Raw genomic sequence first — 18,467 nt, 5'->3', positions numbered from 1 at the left:
GTATCTCTTTCTCACCAAAGCTCCCCCCCCCCCTTACCGGACTCCACTCTACTCACTGTATTGACAGTTAGATCTGCAATAACCTTTGTAGTGACGCCAGTTTTAATGGTGCATTCAGCCCATTGACAGAGCTGTGTTCCCCTCCTCCCCTTCTCTGCTTTTCTCCCCCCCCCCAACCCTCAGAAACAAAAGGGTAAAAAAAAAAAAAAACACCTAACTTGTATAGTTTGTACTTTTGATAAAAGGTTTCAGTGATGAGCTTTGGCAGAGGAGCTTCTCTTCTAATGTCTTTTTATCTGTATTAATTCCTCAGATGAAAACTTTAAGGAACAATGAAGGAGAGAGGTAGTGCTCTGAAACGGTGAGAAGAAAAAAATTACACAGCACACCTGGGACAGATGAAGCCAAACTAGTGCTTTTATAATGCCAATCAGTAGGGCTGTTATCATCCCTCTAATTAGGAAAGCAGCCTAAAACAGAGAGCACTTGGGGAAATGGTAATGTTATGGTTTTGCACTTAAAAGGGGAGACATTTCCTGCACTGTAAGAATCTAGGATTGGGGCTGACAAGTCCTTTAATTAATGGGCAGGATTCCCTGTGTGTGCAAGTATGTGTGCATGTTTTAATTCATAAAAGTAGACAAAGGGTGCTATGAGGACAGGGAAAGGGGAGTACTGGGAGGGGGAAGAGGGAGTCCATTAGTTTAAAGAAGAACAGAGTTCATAGCTACCTTCCTTTTTTTAACCCCCAAAGGACTGAAGTGTAGAACTGCACTGAGCTGTTTTTCCAGGAATTTGAATGTTACAGTGGAAAAAAGCCTAAGGCCATAAGGCATACACAAAGTTCGAGACAACCTGTATTTTGAGTTTGTCTTCTGGTTTCTCTTTCTGACATACCACCACTTTCTCCCTCGGATGTTGGCTCATGGTTTAGTATAGGGGCATGTTTGGACTCAGTAGATGATTATAAAATCTCTGATAATAAGTGAAAAGGGAATGTATACTTTAAACTCTTCTTGCAAAATACCACTTCTATCATTTATCTTCTTTTTGCCAAGAAGAAAGAAATTCAATGTTTTTTTTTTTTTAAATGAGTTCTTAAACTGAACTCTCTCAACCTGGAAGCAACTGGCTTTCAATACTGTCTTGGAAGGCTTTTATTGATTAAAAATAAAAGAGGGCCTCATTCCTAAAATCTCAGACACATATCTCTTCATCACTTTTCCACAAACTTTACTTTTTAAAGGCAAGAATACATAAACATGGATAATAATAATGATAATGATAAATATATAAGCACATATACGGTTACATTTGTCTGATGGTTAATAGCTGTAAGGTTCAGTAAACTCTGATACAATTTAAATCTTGCTCCTCCCCCCAATAAGTTATTGAAATAAAAGGAATTGTATTAGCTAAAAATACTCAATTACTATCTCAAATAAACTACCTTATGTTGTAAAAATAGCAATTCTGCTTATGTAAACACATTAAACAGAAGCTGATTTTACAAAAACTTTTAGTGATTGATTAAAAACACATTTATCTTATAGAAGACTGAAACAAATTATGGATTTCCTTAAGTAAAAGAAAGAATTATCAAAAGAAATATCAGAATGGCTCATTTTAGTTTTAGTTTCAGTGACAACCATTTCGAAGAAATATTTTCAAGAAAACATACATTCTCTACTTTCAAATAGCCATAACTTTTAGCATTCCTAAAGTAATAAAAATAGATATAATAACTCTCATAATAGATTTAAAACAACTTTTGGGGAGACAAATTGGAGAATATAATGGTCCTTAAAGGTCTTATTGAAGTTAACTATTCTATTACTGAGTGGTAAGAGGGCATAGCAACCCTTTTCAAATGCAAGAGAAGCATAAAGCTAATTTTCATAGAATCCTGTGAAATGCAAAGAATGAACCAAGTGAAGAGCTCTCACAGTACTAAAAAACTATATTCCCAATAGTAATGGGGATTATTTACAATACACTTATTATAAATGAATATTATGCTAATAGCCCTTTGAAAACATCACTTTAAAAGAAAATCAATACTTATAGGAACTAATATATTTCATCTCCATGCATCTTCAAGCAATTAGGAAAAAAATCCAAATATTTTCTTTAAAATGGATGATGAAACCAATAGATTTACCTTTTCATCTGCTGAATTTTGCTAAACCAATGACTTTTTTTTCCACACTAAGGATACTACATATGAGATAGCATTTTTAGAAAGATTAATTGGGCACAGCTTCAAACTTAGAGAAACGTGAAAGCATGTTATCAATCTGAGATTTTATTTTCCAAGGAGCACAACTTCAATTTATAAAAAATACAATAATAATTCATAATAAACAAATTAAATATCACATGAAATAAATAACCATATTTTGGATTAGTTTTGTTCCAATATTTAATTATGTTTCATGACAAAAATAATTTTTTAATTTGAATGAGACCAATTTTCGCAATCATCTTCCAAAATATTTGCCATTTTTTAATCCCAGGATATTGTCTTCTGAAACTACATTTTACAAACCAATTTAGATTTCTACAAACTAGTTAATGTAATGCTCCTATAATTTTGGAGACTGAAATACAATTTCTTCTTTTTATTATCACATTTTATAACTATATGGACATTAAGTGGGACCTCTAGGCATTGGTAAATGGGGATGTATTTGTCTATAAAATGTTGTTTTCTTTTTAATATAAAATTTCAAGAAAATAAATTTTAAAAGAATAATTTTAGTCTTTCTTCCTGGACAACATTCGTTCCTTTTTCTCTCCAGGCAGGTTATTTTGGAAGCATTTTCCCTTTTTTCAACTCAGGTAATTTGTTCTTTGGTGGAAGGCATCCAACAAGATTCACTAAGTGTTAGGAAACATATCCTTTAGAAGTTATGGGTTCAATTCTTTATAGTTTTAAAGGATGACCCATGATAAATTTGGTTTCTTATTACCTATCAGGGACAATCTTTATTTCCTGAAAATGAAGGAAAGTGATATAGTTTGGTGAGAAGAATTGGTATTTGAGTTCAAATCTTGCCTCTGTTATTATCTGTGTGATGTACAGGAAATCACAACTTCTCTTGGTGTGAGTTTTTTAAGTATAAAATGAAAGGGTTAGAATATATGATCTCTAAGGTCCTTTAAAGCTCTGAATCTATGATCTATGATCATACCCTCATTATTAGTTCTCTTATGTCTGAATTTATATTGGGAAAGTTATACCTAGGTTTGAATACAGAAGTAAGTTTGAGTAGGCAATGAGTGGAAGATCAAATGCATATGCTAGCCAGCCATATATTCCTTGTAAGTAAGTATTTTCTCATCAAGATTGTTTACATGACTTTTTTCTCTCTTGTTAAATCTTAGCTAGATATTGAAATTTTTTCACAATTGGAACTCTATTCCCGCTATCTCCCTCTAAATTAATTGAGCTAGTTTAAGGAATAGCACCTATTGATGTCATGGTATTTGTTTCAACACTTCAAGGATCTAAAAAGAAATTTGCAAACTTTAAAGTACCTATAATGCTATTTATCTATCTATCTATCTATCTATCTATCTATCTATCTATCTATCTATCTATCTATCTATCTATCTTCGTCCTCATAGTCATTGTTATAGTCATCATCATCACCATCATTTCTTCAATTTCCTCACACATTATAGTCCCTTCCTAACATGGTTCTTGAAATTTTCTGTGGCCAAAAAAGTCTTAAACCTGCAGCTAACCTGTTGATTAGCTTCTCCAAACTATATATATATATATATATTCTGTTACCAGATCTGGACTTTATCTGCATTTTCATCTTGGTAGGACTTTCTAAGGGTTGTACTCCATTATGATAGTTTTCAAGAACCAAAAGTCATCTCCACATCATGGTAGAACAGAGAAGTAGTAGTTTAGTGGAATTTTCCATAGTATTTTATTGAAGTTTTGGGTAAATAATATTAAAATTATGTGAATAGTTTAAAAATATTATGGAATATGTGTATATATTTTTATGTGTATGTGTGTATATATATGTGTGTGTGTGTGTGTATACCCACTTACCTATACATACACACACAATGTATAATACATTGAAATGATTTCATGAAAATCACACTCCCAAGCATTGTTGTGCATAGGATGAACTGATTTTTGTGCATATTTCCTGCCAAATGCAACTCTGATGCCTCTTTATGTTGAAGACTGACTGAAGAATGCAAATTCTGACACGTCCTAATGAACTGGAAAGGTTTGCTTAGAACAGGGCTTCTTAACCCAAGTTCATGGATTTCCTACAGGGTCTGTGGTAGATTCCAGGGAGTCTATGAACTTGTATGTGGTTGAAAAATATATATTTATTTTTACCAGCTTCTAATGAAACTGTAGCATTTCCTTTTATTATGAATGTAGGCAACAAACATTATTCTGAGAGGGAATTCATATGCTCCATCCTATTGCCAGAGGGGCCCATGATGCAAAATAGGCTAAGAACCCTTGGCTTTGAGTATGCTGGATTTAGAAATGAACTGTGTGTCTATCATCTATTCAAGGGCCAGACCAGTTCATCACTTAGGCTAACAATCTGAATGCTTTTGGCCTCAGACCAATTCCTTTACTAATAAAGACAGTTGACAATGGCATAGATGACTGACAACTTCTGTGAATAAAGGCAGTTCCCTTAACTGGTGAAGTTATAAATTGGGAATTGAAAATTTCCCAAAGTTTCAGTAGTATTGTAGAATTTAATCTCAATTAACTAACTATTATGAATTTCTTTTTAATGACCATGTGAAGGCCATGCTAGAAGTGGGTAAAAAAAGGTGTTACAAAGCATATGATAGTATATATGTGTGTACACATATTCATATATATGAAATATTAATACAGATGGCTATATGCTATATACATTTGTACATATGTATGTAGAACTATATAATTTGTAAATATAGGTTATAAATTTATAAATATATAACATATACCATATAATTTATATCTAGTATTAATATGAATACAAATAGGTAATGTATTATAAATAACATTAAAATAATACAAATGAAATAAAATAATAAATATAGAATAACTCTAAATATGTAATATAAATAAATATTATGTATGTATAAAATTGAACTCTCCAAACTAGTATGGTGGGGGCAAAGAGGTATATTGTCACTTTGATGATGAGTTTAAAATGGGTACTGGCCAATTCTTAGAGTATTCTCAATATGTCTGCTGCCAATTCATACAGAAGTTTAGTAATACTGTTTGTGAAAATGTATGGTAGAAGGGTTGGAACCTTTCTTTTCCTGACTCAGGTATCTTATTTCCTATTGGGTTATTGTATGATGATAAGAAGCCTTTTTAATGGCCTGTTGAGCTGGCGCTCATTGTGCTTACAAAGGGCTTGAGTAAATTGAAGAATGCTGTCTTTCTTGGTGGCAAAAGAGGCAAGAACAGCTCTAAGCCTTTGGGTAGGGAGAAAGAGACAACAGATGGAGTGTCAGTGGCCTGCTGCCTGCTGCATATCTCCAGTTGCCTTATCTCTACAACCAGACCATCATGTATCTCTGCCTTTTCTTTTGGCCTTGTGTTCGTTCCTTTTTCATCGTAGACAAATCAGTATTGGGTACGGTTAGACCATGTGAGGCTATTGCAAACTTTGAAAGGTCAGAAGAGTTATCAGAGGTTCAAGAGAGGATTTCATATCTGAGTCTTCAGGTAGCTGTAACAGTTGATTATTCTAATGAACCACCCCTGAGGACCAACCTGCATAATCCAGACCATCAGTGAATTAAATAGCCACGAAAGATACCTGCAAAAAAGGTGTTGATTCATCCATTAGTTATGGCCCCTTCTAGAAGTAAACTTTGAGGAGCAGAGGATGTTGGCAATGTCTACAGAGACCAAAGTTACAGTGAAAAGTGGGCTCCCAGTTTAGGGGTCAGTGGTTTTATACATAATTCTTACTATATCTTTACAATAAATAACTTTGTAAAAATTAATTGATGTGGAGCAGCTAGGTGGTGCAGTGGATAAAGCACCAGCCCTAGATTCAAGAGGACCTGAGTTCAAATCCGGCCTAAGACACTTGACACTTACTAGCTGTGTGACTCTGGACAAGTCACTCTTAACCCCCATTGCCCCACAAAAAAGAAAGAAAGAAAGAAAGGAAGGAAGGAAGGAAGGAAGAAAGAAAGAAAGAAAGAAAGAAAGAAAGAAAGAAAGAAAGAAAGAAAGAAAGAAAGAAAGAAAGAAAGAAAGAAAGAAAGAAAGAAAGAAAGAGAAAGAAAGAAAGAAATTAAGAAAGAAAAAGAAAGAAAGAAAGGAAGAAAGAAAAGATGTTAATTGGTCAATTGATTTTGAAGAGTCATCGACTGTGAGTCAATAATCACTGATTAAATATTTGGAAATAATTCTCAGTGTTATTAGAGGGATACATTGCTGGGGTGGGGCAGGTTGTGAGTGATAGTAATGGAGGGGGGGAAAAAACTTTCAGAGTTGCACCTTGAGATCTGAGGAGAAGAATATTGCTTTCTCTCTGAGTTCAACCTGTCAGCTTATAGTGATCTTTACTCTGGAGCCTCTACGTGCTGTATATGGGGTTTTGTTCAGGATCAAATGTTGTAGATCACAGAAGTCAATGGACCATCACTGCTGGACACCTGTTAGTTCTTCTGAACTTGCAAAACTCACATGGGAATAACTTGGTGTACTCATTTCCCAAACTTATTCTCTGAAAATCAAGAAAGAATAAGCATAACAAAGGCAAAAAAGCAGAAAAGCATAATAGCCTGGGTGAGGAAATGAAGTGGCTATAAATAAAAAGTTCTCATGAAGCTAGGGCCACTTCCACTGATGATAGATTTCTCCCACCCAGAGGTAGAATGGTTCTTGCTTCACTCATTATGAGGGAAGAGAGCATTCTTTTGTTAGCCTTTTGTATGTGCAATCAGTTCAGGCTCAGCAGCCAGTCAAAATGGCTTTTTATCACCATGTAGTAGCCAACGGGAGATAGTCAGGATGCCTGAAGATATTCTGAATCAGAGATAGGTCCCTAGCTCTTCCATCATACATTTCTAGAAATATTTTCACCAAGAACCCACATGTACTGGCAGCAGGTATATTGCAGGGCTCTAAGAATTGTCCCTCATTGACCAGTTCCCTATTACACATGAATAACTACATATATCTATATCTATATCTATCTATCATCTATCTATCTATCTATCTATCTATCTATCTATCTATCTATCTATCTATCTATCTATCTATCTATCTCTATATCTCTATATCTCTATATCTATATCTATATCTCTCTCTATATATTGGTGAGGCAATTGGGGTTAAATGACTTGCCCAGGGTCACACAGCTAGTGTTTGATAAGTGTTTGAAGCCAGATCTGAACTCAGGTCATCCAGAACCCAAGGCCAGTAATCTATCCATGAATAACTATATTTTAAAAGTAAATCTGCATTTCAGTGTAACTGGGCAGTCATGTCCAATCCCTCTGTCCCTCCTTGTTCTTCTGGCCTATTTCTTCTGCAAGGCCAGACAAAAGACAAACAGAAGTCTTTGTCTTGGATCCCTGAGCCAAAAACTGATGAGCAGATAAAGAAATCCCCATTTCCTCTCATGGAATACAAGAAAATGATCCTGAATCCTGTTTATAAACCAAGTAGGTTTTCTGTATTCTATATAAAGCTCTAAGGCCATTTTTATTTTTATGGGCCAATCATTGCTTCTCCATGCCATAAATTGTATCTTTGGATCAAAGAAAACATTTTTGTTAAATTAAGTTGTGCCCCTAAGTGCAAGCAGTGGGGCTTTTAACACAACATTTTCATTGAAACTAATTATGTGATCACAAGAATTGGAAAAGAAAGTGAATCATGCATGAGTTTGGGGCAGATAGGACTATGAGCTCTTTGTACGTTAGGACAAAATAGTGCTGGTTGATGTTGAGGGACTACCTGAAATAACTTTGGGAATATTATGTGACCAATTAATTGCAGTCTAGGAAAACACAGATTTGGCTGGATATTTTTAACTTCCAGAAATATAACTATATTTTCTATTTTCTCTTATCTGGACTTCAATCTGTTAAACAAAAGAAAAAAGTACTTTGACTATTTGCCTTAGTTACAATAAATGTATAGTTAACATTTAAGTGTAAGTGTACCCTTAAGAAGCAGTGTGGTATGATAAAGTATATTGCTGTAGAAGTAATGACAGCACTGTTCTATTTAAAGTCTATTTGTTATTCACTTAGCTAAAGAATGTCAGAGCTAAGATTTGTACCCAGGTAAAGGTACTGTAGGACCATCACTCTTTCTAGTGTGCCATGTTGTTTTCTAGACAATTTCAATTCAGCAGCCATTGAAGGCTTTCTAAATTAAAAGTTTTATCTCTTTTCCTTTGAGAAAGAATGAATCCAACGTAGCATATTTAGAGACAAAAGATAATTGTGTTTAGGCTTGTGCCTTTTATGTGTTAGAGAAGTAATATTAAGAAGAGAAACAGGGAAAACTTAAGCAGGAGAGTGGGAAGCAAACAAGGAAGGAAACAAATTTTTATTTAGTATCTATTGTCTGCCAAGCACTATGCTAAGTGCTTTACAAATATTATAACACTTGATCCTCACAGCCATTGTGGTAGGCAAGTGCTATTATTATTTCAATTTAAAAGTTGAAGAAACTGGGGACGGCTAGGTGGCGCAGTGGATAACGCACCAGCCCTGGATTCAGGAGTACCTGAATTCAAATCCGGCCTCAGGCACTTGACACTTACTAGCTGTGTGACCCTGGGCAAGTCACTTAACCCCCATTGCCCCCCCCCCCAAAAGTTGAAGAAATTGATGCAGAAAGTAGTTAAATGAGTCACTCAAGGCTACACAGCTAGTTGGTGTATAAGACAGGAGTGAGATAAGAAAGTTGAGTAGAGATATGAGTATATGCCAGTGGCAGATATATCCACCATCCTCAAAAAAGCCATCACTTTTTTTTTTTTTTTTACCATTTTTACCATTCCTGCTAGCTATTATCCTGTATCTTTTACCTCCTACAAGTGGTACTTCCTTTTCTTCTCCTCTCCCTCACTACTAAATCCTCCACAGGCTTCTTCATACTACTGACACTGTTCTGTCCAAAGTCACCAGTTCACTCTTAATTGCTAAACCTGTTGAATACTGGTTCCTCTTGAACTCTCTGCAGCCTTTGATACAATTGACTATTCTCATCTGAACATTCTCTTTTTTAGGTTGGTGGAACACTGCTCTCTTCTGGTCTCTTCTTACCTATACAGAAACTTCTTTTTATTATTTAATTTTTTTTTGGTGGTTCTTGGCTTCCTTCAAATATGAGGTAAAATCCCATTTTCTGTGAGCAGGCTCTCCTAATAGTGCATAATTGATTTTTTGTTACAATCGTTAGACTGAGTTCCTATGCTTTTGGGAATATCTCACACATTTATGACAGTACCTGGTCCACAACATTAAAGGTCCACTTATTAAAGGCTTATTGACTGACTGATAGGCCATACCCAGTAACCATGAGTGTCTCCAAAGAGTCAATCCTGGGTCTTCTTCTTATTCTATAGTTTATAGCATATTGCCTGGTGATTTCAACTCTTCCCATGGTTTCCATTAACATCTCTTCAGATGATTCCTAAATACTTGCAACAAATATGGATAATCTGATAAAATAAATTCCATCATTGGCTCTTTTTAAAAATATAAACACATATATACATATATAAAGACATACATATATGTATATACAATGCATATATATGCATAATATATGTAAATGATTTATTATATGTACATATAAACACACATATTTATATATGTGTGTGTATGTATGTATGTATGTATGTATGTATGTATGTGTGTATGTATATGTGTGTGTGATTGTTGTTTTTTTCATTCTGGAAGAGGCCCCAAATCATATCACTATGTTGAGCTAAAGGAACAACATGTTCAACTGTGGCTAATCAGACCAATATAGGATTGGAAGACTCTACCACAGGTGGGGCACAAATAGTCCATATGGACATTTGGAGTGCAGATATCTCTAAAATTATGCATCTAACATTTCCTTTGAGCTAGAGTATGTGTGCACATAAATATATTTATGTATGTATCTTCTTTTATATCTTAAATTTTTCACTCCTCTACATGAAAACCATGATCAAAATAAGAGCTTGGAAATCATCTTCCAAGAGATTATCAAGGAAAATTGCCATGATATTCTAGAAGTGGAAGGTAAAATAGAAATTTAAGGAATCCACCAATCACCTCCTAAAAGAAATCCCAAAAGGAAAACTTCCAGGAATATTATAGCCAAATTCCAGAGCTTCCAGGTCAAGGAAAAAATATTGCAAGCATCTAGGAAGAAACAATTAATATATTCTGGAGCCACAGTCAGGATAGCACAGGATCTACATTAAAGCTTCTACATTAAAAGGTCAGAGGGCATGGAATATGATATTCCTAGGGCAAAGGAATTCAGGTTACAACCAAGAATTACCTGACCAGCAAAACTGATCATAATCTTTCAGGGGAAAACATGGGATTTCAATTAAAAATAGGACTTTCAGATATTTGTGATAAAAAGACCTGAACTGAATAGAAAATTTGACTTTCAAATCCAAGATCCTAGATGAGCATAAAAAGGTAAACAGGAAAAAGAAATCATGAGAGATGTTAAAAGGTTAAACTGTTTATATTCTTAAATGGGAAGATGATATGTTTAAATCATAAGAGCAAGTAGAATTGAAAATGGTGGAGAGAAGACAACAAGCTGCCTGAGCTGTCCTTCTGTTCCATTAAAAAGAATATTAAATCAAACCTCTAAACAGATTTTGAAATTACAAAACCTGCAAAAAGGCAAAGAGAAACAAACTCCCAGCCCGAGATAATTTAAAAGACTTCAGGAAAGGTTAGTCTCACTAGGGCAAGGGGTAGTGCAGTGCACCTCATGCAGTGCATTGTGGAGGGGGTTGGGGAAAATCAGTGGAAAGTGATAGGCCACAGCAGAGCAACTGAGGCCCCTTGAGCTTGGCATAGTGAGCTGGTAGCACAGTGGGCCAATGGTGAGATCCACCAGCACCAGCTGAGAGGGCAGTCTGCTGGCTATGGGGCCACCCACAGTACAGGCATGACCAGGCCTGGCCATCACAGCACACAACAGGAGCAAGCTCAGGGAGCAAGACCAGGGCAGTGAGAAATCTGCAAGCAGTAGAGACCTCAGAGTAGAAAGCCAGTGACACAGCCCCTATCTCCCAGCCAAGAAGCTTAAGACACTGATCCTGGTAAACCAGGAGCAGACCGCAACTTTAAAAAAAATAAGCTGCAATATGAGTAAGAAACAAAAAAGAGCTCTCACCATTGAGAGCTTCTGTGTCAATAGGGAAGAACCAAACACAAATACAGATGAGGACAATACCCTCAAATTGCCTACATGTGAAGCCTCACAGGGGAAGGTGAATTGGTCTCAAGAACAAAAAGCCTTCCTGGAAGAGATCAAAAATGATTTTAAAAATCAATTGAGAGAAGTAGAAGAAAAAATGGGGAGAGAAATGAAAGCAAAACAAAAAAATTATAAAAAAAAGAATCAGCAGCCTGGAAAAGGAAGCACAAAGATTGAAGAAAACAATTCCTTAAAAAAATCATTTTGCCAAATAGAAATGGAGGTGCATAATCTTCCTAAAGAAAACAATGCCTTAAAAATTTGAAGTGGACAATTGGAAGCTAATCACTCCATGAGACATCAGGAATCAGTCAAACTGAATCAAAAGAATGGAAAAATAGAAGAAAATGTGAAATAGCCCATTGGAAAGACAACTGACCTGAAAAACAGATCCAGGAGAGACAATCTGAAAATTAGTGGACTGCCAGAAAGCCATGATCAGAAAAAGAGACTAGACACAATATTCTAGGAAATTATCAAGGAGAACTGCCCTGATATTATTGAATCAGAGGAAAAATCATCATTGAAAGAATCCAGTGATCACCTCCTGAAAGAGATCACAAAAGGAAAACTCCAAGAAACATTGTAGCCAAATTCCAGGATTATCAGGTGAAAGAGAAAATACTCCAAGCAGCCAGAAAGAAACAATTTAAATACCATGGAGCCACCATCAGGATTGCTCAGGACCAGGCAGCCTCAACATTAAAGGATCGCAAGGCTTGGAATATGATATTCTGGAAGGCAAAGGAGCTTGGATTGCAGCCTAGAACATATTACCCAGAAAAACTGAACATCCTCTTTCAGGGAAAAAGATGGAATTTCAATGAAATGGGTACTTTCAAGGTTTCCTGATGAAAAGACCAGAACTGAATAGAAAATTCAATCTTAACATATAAGACTCAAGAGAAGTTTAAAAGGGTAAACAGGGGAAAAAAAGTTATTCAATAACGTTAAACTGTTTACATCCCTACATGGGAAAATAATACTCATAACTCTTGAGAACTGTTTATATGTTAACTGTTTGGGCAGACAGAAGGATTATACACAGAGGGTATAAATATAAATTGTCTCTGATGTGATGATATAAAGAAAATTAAGGGGTTAAAAAGTAGTTTATGGGGAGAAGAGGAAAGGGGAGGTGGAATGGGGTAAATTACATCATATGAAGAGGTGCAAAATACCTATTACTATAGAGGGAAAGAAGGGAGGATTGAACATTGTTTCAACCTTATTCTAATTAGATTCAATTCATAAAGGGAATAATATATACATACTTTTGGATAAAGAAATTTTGCATAGTCTTTAGGGAAGTAAAAGGGAAAGGGGAAAAGGGGGGGACTGATAGAAGGGAGGGCAGAAGCAGGGGAGAAAATGGTAAAGAAAAGGGAGGGGGCTGATAAAAAGGAGAGTACATTGGGGGAGGCAGGGATAAGAAGCAAACCATTGGGGAGGAAGAATAGGGTGGAAAAAGGGGAGAAATACAAAGGAGTAAATAGAATAGAGGGAAATAAAGAGTTAATAATGTTAACTGTGAATATGAATGGGATGAACTCTCGCATAAAATGGAAGCGAATAGCAGAGTGGATTAAAAACCAGAATCCTATAATATGCTGTTTACAAGAAACACATTTGAAGCAGAGAGATACACAAAGAGTAAAGGTAGAAAGTTGGAGCAGATTTTATTATGCTTCAGCTGAAGTAAAAAAAGGAGGGGTAGCAATCCTTATCTCAGACAAATCAAAGGCATGAATAGGTCTAATTAAAAGAGATAAGGAAGGAAACTACATCTTGCTAAAAGGTACTATAGATAATGAAGTAATATCAATATTAACATTTATGTGCCAAGTGGTATAGCATCCAAATTTTTAGAGGAGAAGTTAAATGAGTTACAGGAGGAAATAGACAACAAAACTATACTATTGGGGGATCTGAATCTTCCCCTCTCAGAATTAGATAAATCGAGCCACAAAATAAATAAGAAAGAAGTTAAAGAGGTGAATAGAATACTAGAAAAGTTAGATGAGATAGATGTCTGGAGAAAACTTAATGGTAATAGAAAGGAATATACCTTTTCTTACCAGTACATGGCACATATTAAAAAATTGACCATGTATTAGGGCAGAAAAACCTCATAGTCAAATGTAGAAAAGCAGAAATAGTAAATTCATCCTTCTCAGATCTTGATGGAATAAAAATTACATGTAATAAAGAGATATGGAAAGGTAGACTGAAAATTTATTGGAAACTAAATAATTTATTTCTAAAGAATGAGTGGGTCAAATAACAAATCATAGAAACAATCAATAAATTCATCTAAGACAATGACAATAATAAGACAACAAACCAAAATCTATAGAATGCAGTCAAAGCAGTGCTTAGGGAAAATTTTATATCTCTAAATGCTTACATCAATAAAAAATAGGGGCAGCTAGGTGGCCCAGTAGATAGAGCACTGGCCCTGGATTCAGGAGGAGCTGAGTTCAAATCTGGCCTCAGACACTTAACACTTACTAGCTTTGTGGCCCTGGGCAAGTCACATAACCCCAATTGCCTCAACAAAAAAATAAATTAATAAATAAATAAGAGAAACAGGAGATCAATGAATAGGGCATGCATCTTAAAAAGCTAGAAAAAGAACAAATTAAAAATCCCCAATTAAATACTAAATTAGAACTCCTGAAAATTAAGGGAGAAAAGTAGAGGGAAAATTGAGAAAAGAAATGAGAGAATCATGAAAAAAGAGTCAATAGCATTGGAAAAGGTATATAGAAATTTACTGAGGAAAATAACTCCCTAAAAACCAAAATTATCCAAATAGAAAAGGAAGTAAAAAAAGGTCACTGAAAAAAATAATTCTTTAAAAATTAGCAAGTAATGATTCTATGAGACATCAAAATATGATAAAACAAAATAATAAAAGTGAAAAAATGGAAGAAAAAGTGAAATTTCTCATTGGAAAAAAAATTGACCTAGAAAATAAATCCAGGAAAGATAATAAAAGGATTATTGTACTACCTGAAAACCATGATTAAAAAGGGCTGGACAATATCTTTCAAGAAATTATCAAAGAAAACTTCCCTGATATATTAGTCCAGAGGATAAAATAGAAATGGAAAGGATTTACTAATCACCTAAATGAAAAAGATCCCTAAATGAAGACTCCCAGGAAGATCACAGCCAAATTTCAAAGTTCACAGATCTAGGACAAACTACTGTAAGAGGCCAAAAAGGAACAATTCAGATATTGTGGAACTACATTCAGAATAACATAGCATTTGGCAGCTTTCGCATTAATGAACCACAGGGCTTGGAATATGACATACCAGAAGGCAAAGCAGTTAGGTTTATAACCCAGCAAAATTGAATATAATCTTTCAGGGGAAAATGGATATTTAATGAAATAGAGGACTTTTAAGCATTTTTTTTAAAGTGAGGCAATTGGGGTTAAGTGACTTGCCCAGGGTCACACAGCTAGTATTAACTATCTGAAGCCGGATTTGAACTCAGGTACTCCTGACTACAGGGCCAGTGCTCTGTCTGCTGAGCCATCTAGCTGCCCCTTCAAGCATTTTTGATTAAAAGTCCAGGGCTGAATAAAAAAAAATGACCTCCAAATACACAAGGGAAACATAAAAAGCTAAAAAAGATACAAGAAAGAAAAAAAGTAATAAATTAAATAAGGTTAAATCTTATTTTTTTATAAGACAAGATAATATTTGTAAGCCTTAATAGCTTTATTATAAGAGCAATTAGGAGTATATGTATATAGGGGATGTGGTTAGAAGGTGATATTGATGGGATGACACTCCCAAAAACAAAATAAAGGGGTAAGAAAGAAACTGCATGGAAGGAGGAGGTGAATCAAATGGGGTAAATTGTCCCACAAAAAAAGAGGCATGAAAGGACTATTATAATGGAGGGGAGAATGGGATGGTGGTGAGCAAAGATTAAACCTTACTCTCATCAAAGTTGGCTCAAAGAGGGAATAATATACACACTCACTTGAATATAGAAATCTATCTTACCCTATTAGGAAATAAAAAAGGGACAGAAATAATAGAAGGAGCAGAAGAGAATGATACAAGGGAGAGGATATAGGGGAAGGCGATAATCAGAAGTAAAACACTTCTGATGAGGGAAAGGGTGGGTTAAAGAGGGAAAAAAATAGCATGGAGAGAAATAAACATTTATCATAAGTATAAATGTGAATGGGATAAACTCACCCATTAAATGGAGGTGGATAGCAGAATAGTTTAAAAACCAAAATACTACAATATGTTGTTTACAAGAAACACATTTGAAGCAGAGAGATACAGGATAAAAGCAAGGTGCTAGAAGAAAATCTATTATGCTTCAGTTGAAGCAAAGAAAACAGGGGTAGCAAACATGATTTCAGATAAAGCAAAAGCAAAAGAGATAAAGAAGGAAATTATATCTTGCTGAAAGTTACCATAGACAATGAAATCATATTAATACTTAACATATATGCACCAATGATGGAATATTATTGTGCTATAATAACAGGGAGGATGATTTCATAAAAGCATGGAAAGACTTATATGAACTGATGTGTAGTGAAGTGTGTAGAACCAGGAGAATATTGTGCACAGTGACAGCAATATATTTGGGGGTGGGGGGCGGGGAATGAGGGTTAAGTGACTTGCCCAGGGTTAAATAGCTAGTAAGTGTCAAGTGAGGCCAGATTTGAACTCAGGACCTTCTAAATCGAGGGCCAGTGTTTTATCCACTGTGCCAACTAGCTGCCGCAACAGCAATATTTTTTGATGAAGAACTCTGGATGATTTAACTATTCTCAGCAATACAATGATCCAAGACAATCCCAAAGGACTAATAATGAATCATACTGTCCACCTCCTAAGAAAGAACTAATATTGATTGAACACAGACTGAAGCATACTATTTTTTACTTCCTTTCATTTTTTCTATTATTCAATATTTCTTATACAAAATGACTAATATGGTAATGTTTTACATAACTGTACATGTAAAAGCTATATCTGATTGCTTGCCACCTCAGGGAGGCGAGAGGGGAGTGTGGGAAGGAGGGATGGAATTTGGAACTCAAAACTTTAAACAAAAATGTAAATATAAAAAAGGATATTATCTATCATTCCTATGATTTGTTTTTTTTGCCAACTAGTTCTTTAGGATCATGTTACTTAGTCTTTGCTTGAATTTAAATACTTTTTTTTTAAAGTGACCTTTTATTTAATGTGATTTTTATTATATTTTTGTTAAGAAATCATTATATAATATTTCTACTTTTCTTTATTTTTGTGAATTTTTATGTCCTAATACATAATTCCTAAAGGTATCATGCACACCTGAGGAATATGTATAATTCTTTTTATTCAATAATTGATATAAATTTATCATATATAATTTTTCTATATTTCCAGGTAGGTTCTTACCAACTTTCTTTTTCTTTTTTCTTTCTTCCTTTCTCATTTATCTATTTATGTTTGAGTTCTTCTCTATAATAGTTTTATTATTTCTCTTTTCAATTAGTTTGGTTTTTCCTGTAAATATTTAGAAGTTATAATACTTGATGCATTTTTTATTGTTGTTTAGTCATGTCCATGTCCTTATGACCTTATGGACAATAGCATGCCAATATTTTCCAAGGGGTTTTCTTGGTAAAGATACTAGAGTCATTTGCCATTTCCTTCTCTAATGGATTATGGTTAATAGACATTAAGTGACTTGCCCAAAAGCACACATGTTATGAGTGTCTGTGGCTGGATTTGAACCTAGGTCTACCTGACTTCAGGCCCAGTGTTCTATCCACTATACCATCAAGCTGCCCATGTTTTTTTTCTCTTTAGCCAAGGCATAATAGATATAAGACCCATGCAAAATACTGTACCTATCTCTCAAAAGTCTGAGTAGAACCTAGGGAGAAAATGATGCATGGTACAGGCACAGCCAATAGAATGCCCAGCCTGGAATTAGGAAAACGCTTCTTCCTAAGTTAAAATCCCACCCCCCAACACTCTTTAGCTATGTGACCATGGGCAAGTCACTGAACACTGTTTGCTCCAGATTGCTAATTTGTAAAATGAGGTGGAGAAGGAAATGGCAACTGCTTCAGTAACATTGCCAAGATAAGCTCAAAAGGGTACATGAAGAGTTGGACATGATTGAAAGAGACTAAGCACACACAGTGCAGTGAAATGCACAACAAAACTGCCATACCTATCTATGGTGATGGTGATAAGCATAATGGTGAGTGATGATCTGGGACAATGAAAAGTTACTCTGATGATGAATTGTAAGATGGATAAGAACTATTATCCTCCATATCATTCTATTTACCTTTGTTTATAAGAATAAACCAAGCACCAATTAATTTGCATATGGCTATTTTCCCTTTTAAAATAATTATTTATGTGCTTGCTTTTTATAGTATATTTATTTATAAATATATCTCTCCTACTTCTTTAACCAGCAAGTCTTCCCTTTTACCATTTTTTTTTTGGAAAAAAATAGTTAAATGAGCCTATAATCAAAGTTGTCTATTTTATTTGTATTCTTTTCTATCACATCTTTCATTAAGGATTCCCTCCTTTGCAATAATTATGAAGGGCACGTAGTAAAAATTAATATCGCAAGTTTTAGCTGAATCACTTGGGAGGGGCCACACCTGGCCCACCCTGAGATTACATATGCTACTGAGGTCAGAAGGAGAACTCTCCAGGAGCAGCTTTTGAAAGACCTCCCCTTTTGGGGGAGGAAAGATTGAATGCGACTTGTAGGGAGGTGAGGCACTTCCGGTAGGCTAAGCTCTTCCGGAAAGTTGAACCCTCTCTGGGGTGTGTAGGGGGGTGTTGACTGCGGTCATGGTGTTGGCATGCTGGCTCTTGGTCTGGCGGGCTGTTCAGGCTTAGGTGAGTTACTTACGGAAAACCCTAAATTCCTTTGAACCAGCTTAGGCTAAATTTAGAATTAAGAGCATCTATCTGTATTTCTA

This window comes from Dromiciops gliroides, chromosome 5 (assembly GCF_019393635.1).
Source record: "Dromiciops gliroides isolate mDroGli1 chromosome 5, mDroGli1.pri, whole genome shotgun sequence".
NCBI classification, from domain to species: Eukaryota; Metazoa; Chordata; class Mammalia; order Microbiotheria; family Microbiotheriidae; genus Dromiciops; species Dromiciops gliroides.
This window is presented reverse-complemented; position numbering follows the sequence as displayed.